The sequence below is a fragment of the Apium graveolens genome, chromosome 2 (genome assembly GCF_009905375.1).
Source record: "Apium graveolens cultivar Ventura chromosome 2, ASM990537v1, whole genome shotgun sequence".
NCBI lineage: Eukaryota > Viridiplantae > Streptophyta > Magnoliopsida > Apiales > Apiaceae > Apium > Apium graveolens.
In genome coordinates this window covers 137162746-137187301 of record NC_133648.1, presented here as the reverse complement: position 1 = coordinate 137187301, position 24556 = coordinate 137162746, and the positions used below count along the sequence as shown (strand labels likewise).

At 37.6% G+C, this 24556-nt stretch overlaps 1 non-coding gene across 1 annotated transcript; it reads left to right on the top strand.

The window, feature by feature from the left end:
• The first annotated feature begins 23307 nt into the window (after positions 1 to 23307).
• On the top strand, positions 23308 to 23414 carry LOC141709139 (small nucleolar RNA R71). Its single transcript, XR_012569731.1, has one exon. It is a non-coding gene; the product is annotated as a small nucleolar RNA R71 (small nucleolar RNA).
• Positions 23415 to 24556: the final 1142 nt, after the last annotated feature.

Below are 24556 nucleotides of genomic sequence, written 5' to 3'. Positions count from 1 at the left end.
GATGGACGAATCACAAAAGACTGTTTTGTCACTTACCCTCCTAAGAAAGAGGCCACCCGCTGGTGAAAGACCAAGAAAGGCACAGAGCCAGAGGTTAGAATAAACTGATTAAAAGTTAGTCAATTGTTTTCGGGAAAGTAATTCCCAAGGTTATGGAGATAGTGTAAAATCTTTAGAGCCAGAACAAAGGCGGACAAGTATGATGAATTGTGAATCTAAGTTGTAAAAGTTGTCAAGATTCGTTCTAAGGACACGAATCCAGAATGACGGGATGTTTGAAATCAATGCTTATGTTGTGTTGGTTCATGAAATAATGATAAGAGAAAGGAAAATAAAAAGAAATTGAAGTGGAAAGGAATATAAAGGTAATAGAGTTTGAGGAATGATAAGGGAGTTGGGTATGAGGAAACCCTAAAGACTCGTAGCAATAGAAATAGAAAAGTATGTAATCGTCAGGATGAGGGTGATTCACCATGAGTTAAAGTTGATGATTGAAGGAATAAGAGATACATATATTTTATCCCCTGTAAGTTGGGAGGATTCAAAGAAACCTTGAGATAGTTTGAAGGATAAATAATGAGACGCGGATAGACTGAGGAGACAAGGAAGTAAGAAATTAGGAAAATTGGATGAAGGAAGTGACCTTCAAGAATGTGAAGTATAAGACCGGTGGCTTGATACCCAGAAAGGGAGACGCCAGGTATGAAAGATATCCCAACATTGAGGTGACTGTTGAGATAAACAACAAAAGTAAATAAGGAATTATTAAGAAGAGGTTCACGTTGAACACGACCAATATCTTCCAGAACATCCTTGTTATCATTACCAAATTAGGCAAGAATAGCGGATAACCATTTTTTATCTTTTGGAGGCCATGTGGATTGACCTTAACTTGAATAAGGATGCTATTGTGAAATTCGGTATAGACTATCGAGGTGGAAATGATTGAATAAGACACCCTCATCAGGGATATATGACTTGATTTATCCATGGAAGGATACATGTACTTTTTCTAAAGGTGGAATTAAGGATAGAACATCGGTAACTTAAAATGAATCCCAGGGGAATGCATAAAGGTTGGCATTTCACCCTTAATAGGGATAGTATGAGTTTGACAGTATGAATTGGAAAGGATTAAGGTAATAACAACCTTTAAGAATCAGTGGAGAAATTTTTCAGAAGTATATAGACAATGATTCTGGTATTAATAAATGGTATCTTGATATGCCCTGTATCTAGGGAATACAGGAGGAACGATTCGAGGATAACCTTAGAGGTTTTACAAGGAGAAAGGTAATATTCAAAATTCTCAAGAATAAAAATGTTGATAAAGGAAATATGACGTAATTATAATGATGCCAAGTGGGGCACGTGTTAAACCACGAGAAAGTATGGATCGAACCAGTAAAGGTCGAAATTGTTCAGGGCAATTAGGGCCTAGGATAAAAGATGTTCTAAGTATGATTGAGAGTCAGTCGTGACAGTGATTAACCTCTAAAGACTGAGGGAATAACTTATGGAAAAATGGTGATATTTTTTTTTTACTCATCAGATTTTAAGGAAAACATCTTCACACAAGCAGTGATTGGAAATGAGGTAGAAAATTTAGTGCAGGTGGTTAAAATGACATTGACTGTAAGGAAATATTACTATCAAGAAAGGCCAAAGAGGTGGCCGACACTTTAAGTGTAAGAGGACAATTATAGGCGCTCGTGCCAGAGGAATATAGTGATAATGGTTAAGGCTGTGAAGGTTGTATTATGGTGTGGAAGATTGACATTCCTTCTGATGATTGTGCGATACTCAACCGTGATAGTAGTTGGGTAAAGATTAATTTTTGTAATCACCGTGAGCGGGCTATCTATCTTAGAGGGTCATATCTTAAGATAAGCCAGGACCATGTTACGAAAGGACTAAATGAACCTTTGAGCTTCATGTCTCCTAATAAAGACATATGGTTAATAATGGTATTAACCTGCTATCGTTGCTTTCATTGAAACTCTTCTATAATTTTATCTGCTTCATGTCATATGTACGTCAAGTTCAAGAGTGTTCTTCATGAATCATGAACGGTGATCATGTTACCTCCTTAGAAGAATTCGACACGAGATGTATGGACTCCGTATGGTTAGCTATTAAGACTTCATGGAAAATGAATGACTACAGTAGGTCAACGATGGACCCTAGTAGTGCAGGAATGATTCTGCGGGTAATGAGCCAATTAATTACAACCGTAAGAGTTGTATTGGAATGGATGTTGAGATTAAGTACCACTAATCGGGTTGTGGTGATGTATAAGTTATCATTGATAGACTAATTAAGTCGATTATCTACCTATTGAATACTTATTCCTTCTTATCAATAGAGAGTCGTATTACTATACGAGGAAGATTGCAGTGCAAGCATAGAATTTTAGTAACGGTGATGTCTAGAATGAAAACCCAGATTCGATTTTCGATGTCGAGGGAGTTTCAAAGGTGATTGTGTATAAGCTCGAGGAAGAGCATGGGTCCATAGAATGATGGATGGAATAGTAAATATTTAAGCATGTAAAATGCGATGCTATAATACTTGATGTTGATATAAATACACATATGTTTTGTTCTCCTATATCAAACCTCTATACTTCAGAGGTAGGTTCCAAGCCAGATATTTGGTGGCAGTATATTTTCTTTTCACATATACAATTCTCTTCAATTCGTTCTTTTCTCTTCTTTTCATTTCATATAAGCTGAGAAGAACAACCCTTCCAGAAGGGGAGGTATTGCCGAATGACTATCTATCTGTGTGATAGAAGCCGAGTAGGATACCATATATTGTTTAATTGCTTGTCAAGTACTAAAGGCTGGCCACCTTCTGTACTAACTATTCAATGTAACAAGTGTTCATGATCATAGTAATCTCTCAATAAATTCTTTTACTTCTATATGAAGGACTAAGCTTTCGAAGATAGAAGCAGCTGAAAAAGGAGTAGTAAAGTTGTGGTGGTATGCGGAATGGAAACACATTCGTGATACTAAGGTTGACGAGGTTATTAAAAGGTTATAGAACGCTAACGAGCAAAAGTATATCCAGTATAATATTAGGAACAGAAGGTAGTAGCGATTACGAACTGGAAAAGAATGGGTATTGAGAAGCAAAAGCTCTAATGCTAAAAGCTATAATGAGAGTCTGTGCAATAGACTTGAGAGAAATTGGAATGATCACTTAACACGGATTGAGTTTTCTTACGACAATAGATCTTATGTCATTATCGAGTTGTCGCCTTATGAGATCCTTGAGGGAAGACAATGTCGATCTCCCTTATGTTAGGATGAAGTTGTAGAGCGCAAGATGTTCGGACCCGCAGTAGTCCAAAGGACCAAGGATATAATAGATCTAATCAGAGGACGGCTGGTAGTAACCCAAGATGGACATAAGAAGTATGTTGATTTGACACGAAAGGACAAAGAATAGGAAGTAGGGGACCTAGTGTTGTTAAAGGTATCCCCTTGGAAACCCTTGGAAAGGATTGATGAGATTCGGAAAGAAAGGAAAGCTAAGTCCACAATTTGTCGGACCCTTGGATATATTAAGAAGTATTGGGAAGTTAGCATATGAGCTAGCCTTACCCCAGAACATGTAGCAAGTCATAACGTGTTTCACGTATCAATGTTAAGGAAGTGTAATTCGGATGCCAGATAAATAGGAGCATATGAGCGCATAGACATGCAACCAGACGTAACTTATATGGAGCAACCAGGAAGGGTTATAGATTGAAAAAGGAACAAGTGCTTAGGAGAATGGTTATCAAACTATTCAGAGTTTGATGGAAGAACCACAATGTGGGAAAATTTACTTGAGAGTTAGAAAGTGTAATGCTAAGAAAGTATCCCTATTCATTTTTTATCTGATTCCGGGACGGAATCCTTTTAAGGAGGGGAGACTGTAATAACCCCAATTTTTTGAATTTTTGAAACCCTTATGAATAGTGATTTTGCAGATTATGCTGAATGAGAAAACTTTTCATGCCACACTATGTAGGGGTTCTGTTATGGATATTCTGAGATTTTATTAGTACTCTATATGGTATATAAGTGTATGTAAAGATCGTCAGAATCCAATTCCGAACACTTTGATTTTTCCCGGAAATCTACCAGATACAGAAAGAAGTGAGTATAAGGTAACAGGATAAATAGGATTTAAATTCAAGGATTTTAAGAGGGGATCATAAAAAGAAATATAAAATATTGAGGAGGGTTTAAGGGAACCCAAGTGATAAGATCTCGGATATGATTCCTCAAACGATAAACGAGAACGAAAGTTAAGCGAACCGTATAACAGATCAGCGATCATTAGGCAAGCAATTAGGAGTTAATCAAGGAGGTTAGGGATGATGATGTCATCAAACCAACAAGAAGAAGACAAGTGTAACAAGATGACCTAAGTTTGATGACCTTAGCATGACAAGTGGGAAGGATTGGTTGGTTGATTGTGAGCCACACATTTTTCACCATGGTAAAAATTTAATTTAATTCCAAGACAAAAGGAAGCAACCAACCAACAAATATCATAACACAAATACAAATTGAAAGTTGACTTTCCCATTTCAAGAAGAAAGCTCTCGGCTAAAACAAACCCAGCAACTTCAAACTGCCATATCTCCTTCAATACTCACTCAAATGTTGTGTTCTATAGCTCGTTGGAAAGGTATTGAGATGGCCTACAACTCTTGTTAACAAGTCTCTTCCAAATAAACATGGTAAGACCCTCATTTTTACAGTTCTTTAAATCGGACTTTTAGAAACTTCAAAGTCTAACTTTGTGTTCTTGATTTCTTTGGAAAGATCAAGCTTGTAGGAGGCTCCATAAGGCTTCCTAGTAACTTTCCACCCTTCAAGAAAGGTATAAATCTTGACAACCTTTAGTAATAAGTTTGAATGTTGAAGTTTGGAGATGGTTTGGATGGATGAGTAGTAATTTGAATGATAAGCATGATTCGAGCTTAATTGTTAAGTAGTTTAGTTGAATTTAGAGATGTTATAATATATGATTGGATTGAGATCCTTGAGCTTATTATGACTGAAATCAGTAGCATTGATGTGTATCTTGAGTTGTTGTTGATTGGTAGTTGGATTGATATGATTTGGAATGATAAAAAATTTGGAAATCGCGTAAACATAGCCGTCGTAATGTCCGATTTACTTTAGACTGCTTTTGTTCATAACATTAGGACCCGAGAACTCCCTGATAGGTTTTGACCATTTCCATGTTTAGATAGTTCATGTTACGAGCTTCGGTTTGATATGTGATTCGTTTAATTCCGATGTACGGTTTAGGAGAAACGGCCGTTTTAAGTAACGACATTTCGCGAACGAAACATTACCCCTTGCCTTACTTTGAAACATAGGTTAAAGACCTTAAATGACTAATTGGAGTATGAAACATTTATGTAAAGTGTAATAGGCAGTTGTTAAGACATTCGCGAAGGAATCGCCTTAAAACTCGTAATGGTTAATTTATTAAAAATGGTGGAGCCGAGGGTACTCGAGCGACTTAAGAGAATCAGTAAGCGCAAAGCGAGCGTTAGAGTCTAATTTGGTTAAAGTATAGATTTACAAGTGACTTCGGTTTAATTCCAACTTATATGTTTTTTATAGGTTACCAGACTCGTCCCAAGCCATTTGTAACCCCCAGTCGCTCAGGCAAGTTTTCTACCCTTTATACTGTTGTTGTGATGTATATGTGTATATGCATGATCTTGTGATAAATGCATATTTGTTATTAACAAATTCTTGCGATATATTGTAGCATGTGATATGGTATATATGCATGACTTTTTCGTATTCTTGATTTATATATCTGTTGGTTCAAATGCTTATTTGTTGCATAATACATATGCTAGAGATAAGCGGTATTTGCGTATACCCTTAGTATAGGGGATCAAAAGGTGAACTTTTTCTAAAACCGGGAGGCGAGGCTCCCGAGTATAATATATATTTATATATATATATATATTGATATAGTTTTTAAAACTATTAATCGAATAAGGTTTATTCGATAACTTTATTTTATTTAATGAATATTATTTTGAATATTCATTCGAGGGCTTATGACTTCTTTATTTTATTAAATGAATATTATTTTGAATATTCATTCGGGGGCTTATGACTTCTTTATTTTATTAAATGAATATTATTTTGAATATTCATTCGAGGACTTATGACTCCTTTTATTTTATTATTTGAATATTATTTGAATATTCATTCGAGTGCTTATGACTCCTTTTTATTATTTATTGAATATTATTTGAATATTTATTCGAGGGCTTATGACTCAGTTTATATTATTTAATGAATATTATTTGAATATTCATTTGAGGATCTATGACTCCGATTATTTGCTGAGATATATTCTTTATTTTATTAAAGAATAAGGTGTCGATAATCAAACTTATCTTTGATTATTCAAATAAAGATAGTACTTTCGTATAAGTATATCTTTGGTTATTTAATACTCATTTCAAGTATAAGTTTTAAAACTTCTACTTCAATTATTTTTATAAAGATTATTCTTTATGGGAATATTATTTAAATAATAATATTCAGATATTTTCTAATGTATTGGGACTGATTTATTTCATTAAATCAGCATTACTCCAAACACTCTTTAAAGTGTTTTCGAGTCTTCAAAATGATTTTTAAAAGTTAGAGCGGATCCCAAAACTCATTTTTATATTTAAGATCTTCCTTTTAAAGGGGATTTAAATACTCGTTCAAAACTTGAGGGATCCGGCTCAGTGGTGTATTTTACATTCGCAACGAGGTTGCTGTTTTGAGAAAACATCTGGATTACTTGCCCATCGTTCGGGAAGTAAGTTCATCTATTTGAGTCGGCATAAACAACATGGGCTCAGTGGGCGTCCAGGCATAAACAACATGGGCTCAGTGGGCGTCCATGAAAGTGTAAGTGGCTCAGTGGGAGTCCATCAAATGCGTAAGTGGCTGAGTGGCAGTCCAGCATAAGGTCCTATTGCGGCCAGGGTGATGACCAGTGGGGAATTCGTCCATCTACTAGTAGAAAAGGTTACTTATTGGTATCTTTGCCTGATCAGCAAGATATCAGGTTTATGCCAAGGTTTTCTCCTTTCCAAATTCATTGGATATTGCAACTCTGTTTATAATTTTCATAACAGAGGTTTTCAAGGAGTGTATGAAATGTATATATATAGGTGTATATATATATCGGGATTTAATGAAGTATCTCGTAACTTCATTATTTATAATGATATTCAAAGATTGAATCTATTCAAATCTTGTCTTGTAGTCTCATCTATGTGATGAACTTTTGAACTGATTATAACTTGAACGGTGGTAGTTCAAGTAATATTTGGAAAAGATATAAGTATATTGGGGTATCTTGTAACTTCATATTGTCAACTTATATCTAGTTAATGATTATCTTATGCATATCAAAGATTTTCAGAAAAACGTTGAGACAAGGGTAGATATATGAGATCACCTTGCAACGATATTTTTATACAGTTATAAACTGGAACTCTGTGTATATTATGCATGGAAGAGGACTTCCAAGATTTTGAAAAGTATATATGTATATATACTGAATATTTTGCGACTTCATCGCATTAAGATATCAAACTTGGTTCATTTCTTTTGACCAAGACTTTCATGAGTACTATGAGAAGGCTCATATATTGTTAATCATTATACATATTATTTTGGTAGGCTTGCTGCTCACCCTTGCTTTCTTCTTTCATCACACAACAACAGATAGAAAAGATGAACAAGACCAAGCTCCCGATTCGCAAGCGGTTAGAAAACGTTTCGCAGTCTTCTGAAAGCGTTGATGTCGCCGTAGCTGAGGTAGGAGCTACCAATAGGCTAGGTTTTCAACTATTGATGAACCAGACTTATGTATAATATGAATTGTAATAATGGCAAGGAATATGTAAATTTATTCAGAACCTTTTTAAGGTGTAACGGTTTATAATTTTGGAATATAAGGACTTGTGTTATTTTTTAGTGTTCATCTCTGAGACTATAACTTGTGGTGTGTGTGTTTATTGTGGGGTCACAGTACAGAGTAGTTGATTATTTATTAAGATTGGGTGTTATTAAGGGAAATGGAACTCGTGACAACCCGGATCCCCGACCCTGGATTTGGGGGTGTTACAGAATTGAAGAATTACATTATTTCCGAGGGTGCTCCTTTAGCTTGAGCAGATTAATTCCTTTTCCTTTGATCCCTTATTTTCTTCCCTAGCCTCCTGTCATTCTCCTCTATTTGGAGTTGGAGTTGTATGTAGAATTCAGCTTCATCTTCTTCATTGATGTCCAACTTAGATTGCATATCCTTGAGAGTTTCATTACTGGCAATCTTGAGCTGATCTTCAAGTCTGAAAAATCTTCTGACTCCTTTATTGTCTCTGAACTCCATCAACCGATGAGGTGATTTATGAACTGTAACTCCATGCTCTGGGATGAGTAATGTTCTAGGCAAGGCATTGGACTCCCACCAAGTTTTCCTTATGCTGGCAATCTTGTTGAGAATCTCAGTTTTGGCAGTTCTGGTAAAGCCAGAATCCCTTTTGATAGCTGAGTAGACTCTAATCAAGGTAGAATAGCCTTCATCCAGAATTCTGTAAAGAGGCCAAGTCCTTTCCCCACTTCCTTTATACTTGAACACTAGTCTTTCTGGAAGCTGTCTCTAGGCATCTATTCCCCTTACTTCCTCCAGCTCATCCAGATAGAGTTCAATGTCTGTAAATTCCTTTATGTCACAAATGTGAACATAATCATCCTTTGAGGCTTGTGGCTTAGGCTTGAGTTTCTGAGTGAATTTGATTGAGGTTAAGGGAGGTGTTGATTTGATTTTTCTTTTCTGTTTCCTTGATGGTGGAGAAGTGGTTAAGAAGGTGGGCAATTTGATGGTGTCCCAATCAATTGGTTCCTCCTTAGGAGTAATTGTTTCACCATGGATGTTTATGAAGGAGTCAGGCACAATGGGTTCAGGAATAGTAGGTAGTGGTTTGGATTTTGATTGGGTTTCTTCAGTTTCATCTATAATCTTCCTTTTTGCATTGACCTTCTTTCTGTTCCCTTTCTGCCATTCCTTTCTTTCCTCACTTCTTTCTTCCACATTATCACTAAACATGTCCCCCATACCTACATCTTCACCTTTGTCTTCAATTTCTTTCTTTTCTTCAGCTTGACTTGACTTTAGCTGTTTTTCAAGCTTTGCTTATGCTCTTTTGTCAGCCTTTAGCTTTTCAGCTTCTTCCTTAAACCTTCTGGTTTCTTCCCTCTTGGCTATTGAGAATTTGGGATGTCCTTATATCACACAAATACTCTTTCCCTCTCTGAAGATAATAGCCATGTTCATTCTTTCAACCACATCCTTGGTCTCCTTGTGCTTTAGGATATTACCACCTAAAACCTTGTCTTTATCAGGCTTTGGAAGAGGAAAATCCACTCCTTTCAACTGAGCAAGGCTTAGAGGGTTCTTTGTAGAGTCCTTGTTGGATCTGTTGTTGGGCTTGAGAACCATAGGTTTCAGATTCTTTGAAGAAGTCTCTCCACCCTTATTCCTCCTTACTGGCTTGAGCTCCATAATGATTGGCTCCACCTTTGTGCTATGCTTCACAGATTGTGATTTTGAGGTTGTAGAGCCAAACACTTGTTACATCCTTTCATCAATTCTCCTCCTTTGCTCTTTGACTTTCATCTCAGCTGCTGCTATCCGGATTAGATCAATTCCATCAAGCTTTCCTTTGATTTGAGGTGTTGGAGAAGTGGTGATGGCAGGAACTAGCACTTTATATATTTGAACTTTTGTTGATGGCTCTCCTTCCCCTTCCCTTTTATTCTCCCCCTTTTTGTTATCATCAAGGATAGGGGTCAAGCCTTGTGCTTTTGCCAGCTGCAATAGTAGACTTGTCTGAGATTGTTGATTTTGAAGAATGGTGACCACAGAGTTTTCAATGACTTGAACTCTGTCTTCCAACTTGGCCAGCCTCTTGTTAGCATCAGATTCTCTCCTCAGTCTCAGCAACAAATCTTGCATTGTAGGCATGACTGAATCCAGCTTCTCAAAATTATAGGATTTCAAGTCAGCAATATCCTTTTTGAGTTCATCCACACTCAAATTATGTCTGATGTGTTGCAACTGCAGGAGATGCAGAGAGTCTAGATGAGCTTGAAGAATAGCCTTGGTACCAGCATCTGAAGTTTCCTGAAGGATCTTTTGAATAGCCATGACCTGCTTGACCAAAGCTACACCAAACTGTCCTGGTGTAGATTTCTTTTTCCATGCCCATTCAGGTAAATTTGGAACAGAATATGGGCCTTCATCTCCCCCTAAGTTCATGCTTCCATTCAAAGAAACAGAGTCATCATCATTAGAATTTACTTCAAATTCTTCAGATGGCTCACCAGCTTGAGAAGGCATCCTATTAACATCAGCTTTATCTCTTTGAAGAGATTCTGAAGGGTGCACTATGTTCAAAGTCTGATCTGCCTCCACATTGCCCTGAGCAGCCAACAGTTGATAGGCTGAAACAGGATGAGTAAAAGTGTCAGCATCCAAGGAAATGTTATCAATTACAGCTTTGTCATGTTGCTGAAATTGTCTTTCCTTTTCAGCATCATCCACAATCATTGACTCACTAGCAATGGCTGGATCCACCCTTATAGCTTCTGTACCTGCTTTTCTCTCATTTTCTCTATATTCTTGCATCAGGGGCTCCCCCTAGCTCACACACACCCTCACACCCTCACCCTCACCTACTAAGGTGGCACTCCTCTCACTCACTTTTGCCATGCTGGAAGAAATAGCATGCATATTTTGACTCTCAACCTCTCCTTTTGCCTGGGAGCAACCCAGCCTCTCACTCAAATTATCACTCCCTTCCCTCAATCCTAGAAGTGATTGTACAGTAACCATGTCTTCTACACTTGGAATTGATTCAGATATATGTGTAGAGACTATCAACGGATAGGAAGTATCCGTTGAAGTAGGAACTAATGGTATCAACGGATAACTGCTGTTAAGCTTATCCGTCGAAGAACAGCCACTTGTCAACGGATGAGAAATATCCGTTGAAGAAGGAAAAGAAGTAGATATTGAAAGTGACATAATTGTTGAATCTGGGTGGATTGATTTTAAGTGAGGTGACACAGATTCTTCAACTAAGTCTGAAAGAATTGGCTGATGATCCAACAAATCATCTAAAAGATGATGATCACCAGGATTTGAGTGGGGCTCCTCCCTGAGTTTTAAAGAGGGAGAATCAGGAATTGATGTGAATATCATATCCACATCCAGAGATGGTGATGGAGAATTTGGTGATTGATGTATGTCTATTATGAGAGAATGGGGTTGTGACTCCACATTTGCTGGAGCCACATCAAGCTGAATTTGAGAAGGCAAAGATACAGGTGGATGTATCTGTGCAGTGTGTGCCCCCTGTGTTGAAACTAGGGTTTTAGCCTTCTTTCTTCTTGAAAAGGCTTTGATAGGTGAATGTGTGGCTTCAGTGTCCCTCCCTCTTTTGTTCTGTGTCCCTTGTTGGGGACTATTTTCAATAGCTGCATCCTTTTGGGAGGATGCAACTAGGGATGTGTTTGAATCCTTTTGAACCACCACAGTCTTTTTAGGGACTGTGGCTTGGCTGGCTAGGGTACCACTCACCTCTCCCACCTTATCCTGGGGGGTTTCTTGATGTTTACCCCTCCCCTCACCACTCACACCCTGTTCACTCCCTTCAGGGTTTATGGTAGTTGTTATAACTGTTATCTTCTGAGAAACAACAGAGATGGTTTTCTTTGACTTGTATTTTGGAATTTTAGTTTTGATGGCTTTGGTAGGAATCTGTTGGGACAAAGACACAGATTCTATTGCCACACTAGAAGGCAAAGAAATAATGGGGTTGGAAGAAGTAGGAGTTGCAGAAGTATTTACCTCACTTACCTGAGGTGCATTCATTATTGGTAAATATACCAATGGCACCTGGCTGTTGAGGTTAATTCTCAAAAGGTCTGCAAGGACCCTTTTTTCTTGTGCCCAGCATTTGAGTTTATTGCTCTCATTAGTTATGACCAAACCTTTAGCAACATGGTTAGCCAATAACATAAAGAATCTAGCATAGTAGATGATATGAGGTCTATTAGCTTTATTACCTAATCTGGAACCTATTTCTAGCATGACATAGTTACTAAAATTAAAGTACCTATCAGAAACTAGCATATAGAGCATATTAACAAGAGATGAAGTTATGGAATCTAAATTGCTAATCTTCCCAGAGAAAACCTTGATAAAGGCATCTCCAAGAAAACTCCATTCTTTCGTAAGGCCTTTTCTTCTAATGCTCGCTAAGCTAGAAGAATCAAAAGAATAGCCTATGGAATCTAACATAGCAGATACATCATTATCAGTGTGTGGTGTTATGGCATTATTCTCAGGTAGCTTAAAGCAAGACTGTATATCATCGCAGTTAATACAGTAATCCTTACCTTTGAGAGAGAAAGCAATGGTCATGTCTGTGGAGTTGAACTCTGATGTTGTCCAAATCTCCTCAATTACCTCATAATAGATAGTTGGGGCTTCCAGCATTGCATAGCTTAGTTTGCAGTTTTTGATGAAGTCCATCATCTTGTGATAATCTGAGTGGGCTTCATTCTTTTCCACCAAGGCTACGAAATTGTTCTTTTCATAAACAAATCCAGACTGAGACATAATCTTGACTACTGGTGCCATTGTTGTGAGTAGAGGTTGCAGAGAAAGATTGAGAGTTTTGGGAGAGAAAGAGAATAAAAGCTTTTGAAAAATTTCAAGAAAGCGTAAAGTGAAAATAAAAATTCAAGGGGCTTTTATACTTTCTCGAATTGAAACGTAAATAGAATGATTAAATAATACTTTTAAGTAAATTACAGCCGTTTGAGAATAAAGAAAACTATAGAAATTCTGAAACCTACTTTTAATACATATACATACAACTGTGTATATATGTATCAACGGTTAAGTAAAAGAATCAACGGTTGTGACTCACTTAAAGTGACTGATGTAACACTTCAACGGATGAGGTAAATGGTTATCCGTTGAAGATTAACACAGTTTTATCCGTTAAGGATAAAACTACCAGAAATGTATTTGTCTTTCAACGGATATTGATCATCCGTTGATAGAACAATTTTGGATTTCAACAGATAGGGAATATCCATTGATGAAATAAACTATATGCAAAGCCAACTATGTTCTTGCAACAAATTCATTTCAGACTACAATACAAATTGCAATAGGACCATGAAATTATGAATAATTAAGCATACCTAGCTCACTTACTAATCTTGTGAATGTTGATTAATTAAGTGGCTTGGTAAATATGTCTGCAATCTGCTTTTCACTTGGAACAAAATGAAGTTCCAATGTACCTTTCATCACATGTTCCCTTATGAAGTGGTATTTGATGTCAATGTGTTTGGTTCTTGAGTGCTGCACTGGATTTTCAGTAATGGCAATGGCACTTGTATTGTCACAAAATATAGGAATTTTGTCAACAGTTAGCCCATAGTCAAATAGTTGATTCCTCATCCACAGGATCTGTGCACAGCAACTACCAGCAGCAATGTACTCAGCTTCAGCTGTTGATGTGGAAACAGAATTTTGCTTCTTGCTGAACGATGACACAAGCTTATTCCCTAGAAATTGACAGGTGACAGTTGTACTTTTCCTTTCTATTTTGCAACCTGCATAATCTGCATCTGAGTAGCCAATTAGATCAAAACCAGACTCTCTAGGGTACCAAATTCCTAGATTTGGAGTCCCTTTGAGATATCTGAAAATTCTTTTAATAGCCATTAAGTGAGATTCTTTAGGGTCAGCTTGAAATCTAGCACAGAGACATGTAGAAAACATTATATCAGGTCTACTAGCAGTTAAATATAAAAGTGAGCCAACCATGCCTCTATAACTTGAAATGTCCACAAACTTTTCAGCCTTGTTTAATTCAAGCCTGGTGGCAGTGGCCATGGGAGTTTTTGCAGATGAACAATCCATTAAGTCAAACTTCTTTAAAAGATCATAAATATATTTAGTTTGACTAATAAAAATTCCACCACTAACTTGTTTAACTTGTAAACCAAGAAAATAAGTTAGCTCTCCCATCATGCTCATTTCATATTTACTTTGCATTAACTTAGCAAACCTTTTGCAAAGCTTATCATCTGTAGAACCAAATATAATATCATCTACATAAATTTGAACAAGTATTGTAGAGCCATTAACATTTCTAAAGAAAAGAGTTTTGTCAACAGTACCTCTTGTGAAGTAATTATCTAGTAGAAATTTTGACAAAGTCTCATACCTGGCTCTAGGTGCTTGCTTTAGTCCATAGAGTGCTTTCAACAGATAATAAACATGATCAGGAAAATTTGGATCTTCAAATCCAGGAGGTTGGCTTACATAAACTTCTTCCTCCAATTCTCCATTCAGAAATGCACTCTTGACATCCATTTGATAGACTTTGAAATTGGCATGGGCTGCATAGGCTAGAAAGATTCTAATTGCTTCAAATCTGGAAACTGGAGCAAATGTCTCATCAAAATCTATTCCCTCTTGTTGAGAATAGCCTTTAGCAACCAATCTGGCTTTGTTCCTTATGACAATGCCATTTTCATCCATCTTGTTTCTGAATACCCATTTTGTGTCAATAGAACTCTTGTTCTTTGTCTTGGGTACCAGCTTCCATACTTTGTTCCTCTCAAATTGGTTTAGCTCTTCTTTCATTGCTAAAATCCAATCTGGATCCAATAGGGCTTCTTCCACTCTCTTAGGTTCCTCCTGTGATAGAAAACTACTATATAGACATTCATCTTGAGTAGCCCTTCTAGTTTGCACTTTAAATGTAGCATCACCAATGATCAATTCAAAAGGGTGATTCTTGGTCCATTTCCTTTGAGGTGGTAGGTTAGCTCTAGATGAGGTTGCCTCGGTATTGTCATGATGTGAGATAGAATGTTGATTGGTTGAAACTCCCCCTGAGTTGCTGATCCTTTGAAAGGAATTGGGAGTTCTATTACTTGATGAAGTGAAATAATTATCCGTTGACAGACTGTGATCAACGGATGCTTCATTATGAACTTCAACGGATGATGCACTTTGTCTTTCAACGGATGCTGCATTGCTTCTATCAACGGAAGCTGAATTATGACTTTCAACGGATGCAGCATTATGTGCATTGTCCAAAGGCAGATTTTGAATTCTTTTTGAGGTGCCTTCTCCATCATTCTCATCTTCACTATCATCACAATATATCTCAATGTTGTCAAATTTGAGTCCTTCATGATGTCCCTCATCTGTTAGTCCATCAATCTTTTTATCATCAAACACATCATGCACAGATTCCATGACAGTGTTGGTTCTTAGATTGTAGTCCCTATATGATTTTCCAGCAGAATAACCAATAAATATTCCTTCATCAGCTTTTACATCAAACTTTCCTTTGTGATCTGGTTGATTCCTTAGAATGTAGCATTTGCAATCAAAGACATGAAGAAAGTTTAAGGTTGGTTTTCTTCTCTTGAACAATTGATAGGGAGTCATGCCTTTTTCTTGATTGATTAGAGAAATATTCTAAGTGTAACATGCACAGTTAACAGCCTCAGCCCAAAAGTATGTTGGGAGTTTTGACTCTTCAAGCATTGTTCTTGCAGCTTCAATTAGTGACCTATTCTTCCTTTCCACCACACCATTCTGTTGTGGAGTCCTTGGAGCTGAGAACTCATGCATGATCCCATTTTCTTCACAGAACAACTTTATGGTTGAATTCTTGAACTCAGTTCCATTGTCACTCCTGATATTCCTTACTTGGAAATCTGGATGATTGTTGACTTGCTTGATATGATTGATAATGATTTCACTAGCTTCATCCTTTGATCCAAGAAAATAAGTCCATGAAAACTTTGAGAAATCTTCTACAATCACTAGGCAATGTCTTTTCCTTGAAATTGACAATACATTGACTGGTACAAAAAGATCCATGTGTAGCAGTTGTAATGGTTCACCAATTGCTGATTCAAGCTTCTTACTGAATGTTGCTTTCTTTTGCTTTCCTTTCTGACAAGCATCACACAGTCCATCCCTTGTGAATTCCACTAGAGGCATTCCTCTAACTAAGTCCTTTTTGACTAGATCATTCGTTGTCTTGAAATTCAAATGGGACAGCTTCTTGTGCCATAGCCAACTTTCAACTGGACTTGCTTTGCTGAAAAGACAAGTAATTGATTCTGCATCTGTAGAGTTAAAGTCAGCCAAGTACACATTCCCTTTTCTAACTCCAGTTAGAACCACTTTGTTGTCCTTCTTATTTGTGACAACAGAGGCTTCAGAATTGAAGGAAACAGTGTTCCCTCTATCACATAGTTGATTGATGCTCAATAGATTGTGTTTGAGACCATCAACTAATGCAACTTCATCAATGATGACATTTTCCTTTGAAATCAAGCCATATCCCATAGTGAATCATTTGCTGTTATCTCCAAAGGTTATGCTAGGGCCAGCTCTCTCCTTGAACTCTGTGAGCAGGGTGAAATCTCCTGTCATATGTCTTGAACAACCACTGTCAAAGTACCATAGATTCCTTCTTTTTCCCTGCACACAACAAAATCAATCATGTTGATTTTGGTACCCAAGTTTCCTTGGGTCCAGCCTTGTTAGTCTTTTTCCTAGACTTCATTCCTCCTGCATCTTTTGACTTAGGTAACTTTGGGTCAACCTTGGTCTCAAATGCAGTTGGTTGAAGTGTAGGGTTAGTCACAGAGTCATTTAGCACATTTGGTTGAATTTGATAAGGCATAGATTGTGCAAACATATTATTTCACATAGGCATGTTGTATGGCATTTGAGGCATACTGAATGCAGTAAAATAAGGGTTATTAACATATGGCATGTTTGCAAAATGTGCATGAGGATTCTGATGAGACATAACAGGCATAGCATGCAGAGGTGACATAGACATGTTAGGCATGGAAGGAGTTAAAGGCATGGGAGCATTCTTAACAGATTTGCAGTTATCAGATAGATGATTAACACTTTTACGATGCACACAGCTTTTTCTAGGAGCATACTTATCAGGTGTGTAATTGTTGTATTTGTTAATCCCTACCTTCCCATTTCTATTAGATTTTCTTTTAGTTTCCTTTTTATCCTCAACCAACTTAAGCCTATTTTTCAACTGATCTAAGGTCATGTGTCCTATATTCACCTTACTGGCATCTTTGGATGTGCTAGCTTCTTCCTTGACAAAGTTCTTGGAAGTTGAACCAAACTTCTTATTGAGATTTTTCAATTTGTTCTTTTTAAAATCACTTGCCTGTTTTAATTGATGAGCCTTCAACGGATGCTCTTTTTCTTCCTTCAACGGATAACTTTCATCATCCGTTGATTCCACATCCATTGACAATCCATCAATTAATTCAACTTCCTTTTTGGTTTTCTTCCAGGCATTCTCACAGAGTGATTCAATTCCCTGAACCTTGACAATTTGAGCACTAGCATCCCTAGATGTTTTCCAGGCCTTGATTACCTCTTGCTCACGTTCTAATTGTTTAGAAAGAATTTCTACTTTCTTAACAATTCCTATCACTTAAAAACACATTATTCTCTTTGATTCTTGTGTTTTCTTTAGCTAGTGATTTAAGGGAAAAACGTAAATGATATAATTCATTGGACATATCATTTATGGCTTTATTGCATTCAATATTAGAAAGCTGAGAGAGGTAAGTAGTAATTACCTGGTTGCTTGATGAACTAGTTTCATTTTCATCAGAATTAGCCATCAGGGCTAGGTTGACATATTCCATATCATCATTTTTATTGGCTCCATCTGCTGCCCAATCATCTTGAGTCAGAAAAGCTCTTTCCTTTTGTTTGAGCAAATTGAAATATTTCTTTCTGTAATCAACTTGCTCAAATTTCTTCTTATCAGAGGATGGCTTTCTGCACTCATTTGCAAAGTGTCCACTTATGCCACAGTTATAACATTTGAACTTAGATTTGTCCACCATGTTCTTGTTTGACTTAGTGAATTTTGCATTTTTCTTGAATTTCATCTTTGCAAACCTCCTGGACAGAAAAGCCAGATGTTCATCAACATCATCAGAGTCATCTTGACTGGAATTGTCTTCAACCTCAGCTACTTGCTCCTTTCCCTTGCTTGATTCTGATTTGCTTGTGCCAATTTTAAGACTTGGCATTATCTTTTCTTCATTCCTGGCTTCAATCTTCTCATTGTCAGCTACAAGTGCAACCGATCCACCTTTTCTTTTTCCCTTTTCCAACAGTTCATCTTGCTCCATCTCAAGTTCATAGGTCTTCAAAATTCCATATAATCTTTCAAGTGTGAAGTCCTTATAATCTTGAGAATTTCTTAGAGAAACAGTCATAGGCTTCCATTCCTTTGGTAGAGACCTTAGAAATTTTAAATTGGAGTCCTTGACTTGGTATACTCTGCCATACAGCTTCAATCCATTCAACAGCTTCTGTAATCTGTTGAAGGTATCATTCAATGATTCTCCTTCTTCAAAATGAAAATATTCATACTATTGAATGAGAAGCTGCATTTTGTTTTCTCTAACTTGCTCAGTACCTTCACAGATAAGTTGCACAATATCCCAAATTTCCTTAGCAGTTTGGCTGTTAATGACATTGTCAAACATATCTTGATTTCCTCAGCGACTTGATTTTCAGTTCCCTTTCTGTCCTTGATCTCTAGTTCAAATTCTTGGAACAAAAGAACCCATCTAATCAATCTAGGCTTCGAGTCCTTCTTTGACACGAGATATCGAATCGCAGCATGATCAGTGAAAACTGTCACCTTCGTCCCAAGTAGATAAGATCAAAATTTCTCAAAACCATAAACAATAGCCAAAAGCTCTTTTTCAGTAGTCGTATAATTCAGTTGGACACCATTTAGAGTCTTACTAGCATAATAGACCACATGAAATATGTTGTTCATCCTCTGCCCAAGAACTGCTCCAACTACATAGTCACTTGCATCGCACATCATCTCAAAAGCCTCATTCCAATCAGGTGCAATTATGACCGGTGTCATGATTAAACTCTTCTTCAATATCTTCAAAGTTGCAAGGCACTCGACATCAAACTTGAAAGGAACATCTTTCTCTAACAGACTGCACAAAGGTTTTGAAATCTTCGAGAAGTCTTTGATGAAACACCTGTAGAAACCCGCATGACCAAGAAAACTGTGATTTCCCTTAACAGAAATAGGTGGAGGAAGATTATCAATGACCCCCCACCTTGGCTTTATCCACCTCAAGACCCTTACTGGAAACTTTGTGCCCGAGAATGATGCCCTGACGCACCATAAAGTGACATTTCTCCCAATTGAGAACCAGATTGGTCTTAACAAACCTCTTGAGAACGTGTCCCAGATTTTGCAAACATTCATCAAAAGAATCGCCAAAGACTGAGAAGTCATCCATTAACACTTCCATATTCTGGCCAATCATATCAAAAAAGATGACCATCATACATCTCTAAAATGTGGTTGGTGTACCACATAGACCAAAAGAAACTCGTCTGAAGGCGAAAGTACCAAATGGACAAGTGAAGGTAGTTTTCTCCTGATCTTCTGGAGTGATACAAATTTGATTATAACCTGAATAACCATCCAGAAGACAATAATACTCATGACCAGCCAAACTGTCGAGCATCTGATCAATAAAGGGCGAGGGGAAGTGACCTTTCCTAGTAGCTTTGTTCAGCTTCCTGTAGTCCATGCAAACTCTCCACCCCGTGACTGTTCTAATAGCAATAAGCTTGTTTTTCTCATTTGCTACCATAATGATTCCACCTTTCGTCGGCACACATTGAACCGGGCTTACCCATGAACTGTCAGAGATAGGGTAGATAATCCCTGCATCTAGCCACTTAAGAATTTCTTTCTTCACTACTTCCTTCTTGATAGGATTAAGTCTTCTTTGTTGTTCGACCGTAGGTTTGCTACCTTCCTCTAGCAGAATTTTATGCATACAGTAAGAAGGGTTGATTCCCTTGATATCTTCTGTAGTCCATCCAATTGCTGATTTGAACTCTCTTAGAATCCTCAAAAGCTTTTTCTCATCACTACCTGAAAGGTTAGATGCAATAATAACAGGCAGAGTAGATGTATCACCTAAAAATGCATACCTCAAATGCTCAGGTAAAGGCTTAAGCTCGAGAGTAGGAGCTTCCTCAATAGATGGCTTGAGGCATTTAGGAGCCTTGCTCAATTCCTCCATTCCAAGAGATTCAAAAGGCATGTTAATCTTCCTTTTCTAGGGAGAAGCATTCAAATACTGCAATTATTCTTCACATTCATCGTCTTCACTATCTGAGTTTCCCAACAAGGCTTTTTCTAAGGCATCGGACCTTAGCAATTGATCAAGTTCCGATGTGACCACCGCATCGACCAACTCCACTTTTAAGCACTCCTCATTATAAGTAGAAAATTTCATAGCATTGACTACATTAAAAGTAACATCCTGATCCAGAAATTGCATTGTTAGCTCACCATTCTGCATATCTATCAAGATTCGGCCAGTTGCCAAGAAAGGTCTTCTTATTTCCAGTGGACTAACAATGAGATTTACAGAAGGGGGGTTGAATGTAAATCTCAAAACTTTTCTGGTTTTGAGCAGTTTCTAAGACTAAGTGTTTTGATGAACAAATGTGTGTGAATTGCTTTAAGCTAATACAAACAGATATATATTCAAGCACAAATGTAAAGAACACAAAGAACTTAAAAACTTTTCTGGTGGATATGTTGTTCCACCAGAGATGTGTTATTTCAGAAAATCTGTGAATCAAAGAATTGATCACAGCTGTGTCCTAGTACAAACTAGATGATTTTCTCTCTGGATTTTTCTAAACAGCTCTGGAAAATTCATTATCTAATTACTAGCTGCTACTTGGTTTATATAACATCAAGTTTACAAGTGAAGACAAAACTGTAGAATACAATTAAAAGATTCTTCACATGTTTCTTCTTCATTTCTCTATCCAATGTAATTTAGGTTTAGCTGTGAATCTTTGAATACTTCCTTGTTTGCACCAGAATGGAAATGCTGCTTTTTCTTGATTCCTCCTAGAGGCTACCACATTCCAGTTTGTCTCTGTCAACCCATGTGCCTCTGTCAGCTTATGAATTATCACTATCAACTCCTATTGAACTTAGCATCCGTTGAAGCTTTTATCCATTGATGCACTCATTCGTTGATGGATTTTATCCGTTGAAGCTTTAGAGACATCCGTTGAAGCTTTGTTTCTTATCCGTTGAAGGCCTTTAATATCAGTTGATACTACTTCACTTATACAAAATTACAAGGCATGAAATATTTACAGTTAGCCCTCCTATTTGCATATCCACTAGTAGTCAACATGACTTATAATTTCCCACAATATCTAAGAATTACAACTTAAATACAGAGAATGAAATGTGCTACAATACTAAACTTATTTCTAAGTAAAGCTACTCCTTCAACGGATAACCAGAATGGTCTTATCCGTTGAGGCGACAAACACCAGATTTCTACTTAAGTGTTTTGTTGAACTTATCATCAAACTAATACACATATTCCTAACAGGTCTTCCCAAGATTATGGGAATCTTCTTATCCTCCTCAAAATCAAGAATGATGAAATCAGCAGGAAAGATGAGTTTATCAACCTTGACCAAGACATCCTCCACAATACCTCACGGATATGTAATAGAACGGTCGGCCAACTGCAAGGTCATATAAGTCGGTTTGGGATCAGGTAAGTCTAATTGTTTGAAGATTGACAAGGGCATCAGATTGATGCTAGTTCCCAAATCACATAAGCATCTGTCAAAAGATACTTTTCCAATAGTGCACGGAATAGTGAAACTTCCTGGATCTTTAAGCTTCAGAGACAACTTTTATTGCAGCACAACGCTGCATTCCTCCGTGAGAGCGAATGTCTCCAAATCATCTAGCTTCACCTTCCGTGAGAGACTATCTTTCATAAACTTTGCATAACTAGGCATCTGCTCGAGAGCCTCGGCGAAAGGTATGTTGATATAAAGTTTCCTGAACACCTCCAGAAACTTCTCAAATTGCTTGTCCAGCTTTTTCTTCTGCAGCTGCTTGGGAAAGGGCGGTGGATGATAGATCTATTTCTCCCCTGTATTATCCTCAGGAGGAGTGTGCTCAATAGTAGTCTTCCTTGGTTCCACTTCTTTATCCTGCTGTACTACTTCTTTCTCAGCTTCAGCTTCTTCAGTCAACTCTTGAGTTTTTTCAGAATTCGCAACCTTTCCAGACCTTAAAGTAATTGCCTTTACCTGCTCCTTAGCTTCCCTCTTTCCTGGAACTTCAGTGTCACTAGGTAATGTACCAGGCTAACGATTTAGCAATGCATTGGCAATTTGCCCAATTTGATTTTCCAAGGTCTTGATAGAAATAGCTTGACTCTTGCACATAAGCTTCAACTCCTCCAATTCAGATTTTTTATTGGCCTGTTGCAGCTGGAGTTGCTGTCTAGGTGCGTACTGTGGTTGCTGAAAACCAGGGGTTGTACTGCTTAGCTGGATATTGTTAATAAGGCTGTTGAACCACATTCTGAGTATTTCTCCAACTGAAATTAGGATGATTGCGGTTGTTGGGATGATAGGTGGTTGGCACTGGTTGCTGCGATCGCTGGAAGTTGCTCACGAACTGAGCTGATTCACTAGAAATTGCACACTGATCAGTCTCATGGCCACCAGCACAAAGTTCACAGACACTGGTGATTTGATTTACTCCATAATTAGCCAAAGAGTCCACCTTCATCGTCAAAGCCTTTAGTTGGGCAGCGATAGCAGTTGCTACATCCAACTCCAGAATTCCTGCGACTTTCCCTTGAGTCAGTCTCTGGGAAGGATTCTAGTACTCATTTATAGGCATTAGTACTAGAAATTGCACACTGATCAGTCTCATGGCCACCAGCATAAAGTTCACAAACACTGGTGATTTGATTTACTCCATAATTAGCCAAAGAGTCCACCTTCATCGTCAAAGCCTTTAGTTGGGCAGCGATAGCAGTTGCTACATCCAACTCCAGAATTCCTGCGACTTTCCCTTGAGTCAGCCTCTGGGAAGGATTCTAGTACTCATTTGTAGCCATCAGTTCAATAAGTTCATAAGCTTCATCATAGCTCTTAGCCCACAAGGCTCCACCTGATGCTACATCGAGCATGGGTTTAGAAGTAGCACTCAATCCATTATAGAAGGAATTAATTATCATCCAATCAGGCATGCCATGGTGTGGGAACTTCCTTAGCATCTCGTTATATCGATCCCAAGCCTCACACAGAGATTCTCCAGTTTGCTAAGCAAACTGAGTAAGAGCATTCCTGATTGCAGCAGACTTCGCCATAGGAAAAAATTTAGTGAGAAACTTTTGTACAAGATCTTCCCATTTAGTGATAGACCCTGGTAGTAGAGAATGTAACCAGCTCTTAGCCTTGTCCCTTGGAGAGAATAGGAAGAATCGCAGCTTGATAGCATCTTCAGTCACATCATTAAACTTGAAGGTGTCGTAGATCTCGACGAAATCCCTGATGTGCATGGTGGGGTCTTCTGTAGGAGAACCCCCAAACTGAACTGAGTTCTGTATCATCTGAATCGTGCTTGCCTTGATCTCATAAGTGTTAGCCCTGATGGCTGGTCTGATGATGCTTGACTGAATGTCATTAATCTTAGGCTGAGAATAGTCCATCAAAGCCTTCGGATTTTCTGCTTGATCACCCATCGCTACTACAACTTGTTCTTTGACTTTCTCTTCTTCTTCAACCATCTGTTCTTCCCCAACAACTTCCCTACGAACTACCAAAATTTCTTCCTCGGCTTTATCCAGTGTTCTCTTATGAGTACGCGAACGCGTATGCATACACCCTCGCTAGAGTACCCGAAATAAGACAAGGAAGCAGATAAGTAACAATTTCTGAGTCAATGAACTTTAACGACCACTGATGGAAAGCACATAAACTATCAATTAACACTGCAGTCCCCGGCAGCGGTGCCAAAAACTTGTTAGTCACTAAACACGCGCTAATATTACGTGCAAGTATACGAGTTCGCAAGTAGTATAGAATCTTTTCTAGTTCGTTCCCACAGAGACTGTATTGGTTAACTAATTAATTTACGCACCTAAGCAACAATGTATGGTTATTATTCAATGCTAAGATGATAACAAATTGAGTTTGTTTTTAACTAAGAATTAAACTAATAATTATAACTACGAGAATAAGATTGATTGAATTAATAAATATGACAAACATGGGATTCTAACTTCATTAAGTACTTCATTCAATAGCCTTATTATTCTTAAACTTATCATGCAATGGTGATGACACTAATCAGACAACACGGAACTGATAAACGCCAACTTTCGTTGCGTGAGTACCATACTACCAGACATCCACAAAAGAGATAGAAGCTGAATAGACACCAGTTATATTGAGACACTATATGCCTATAGAATTTGATAACATAACGGTTTAA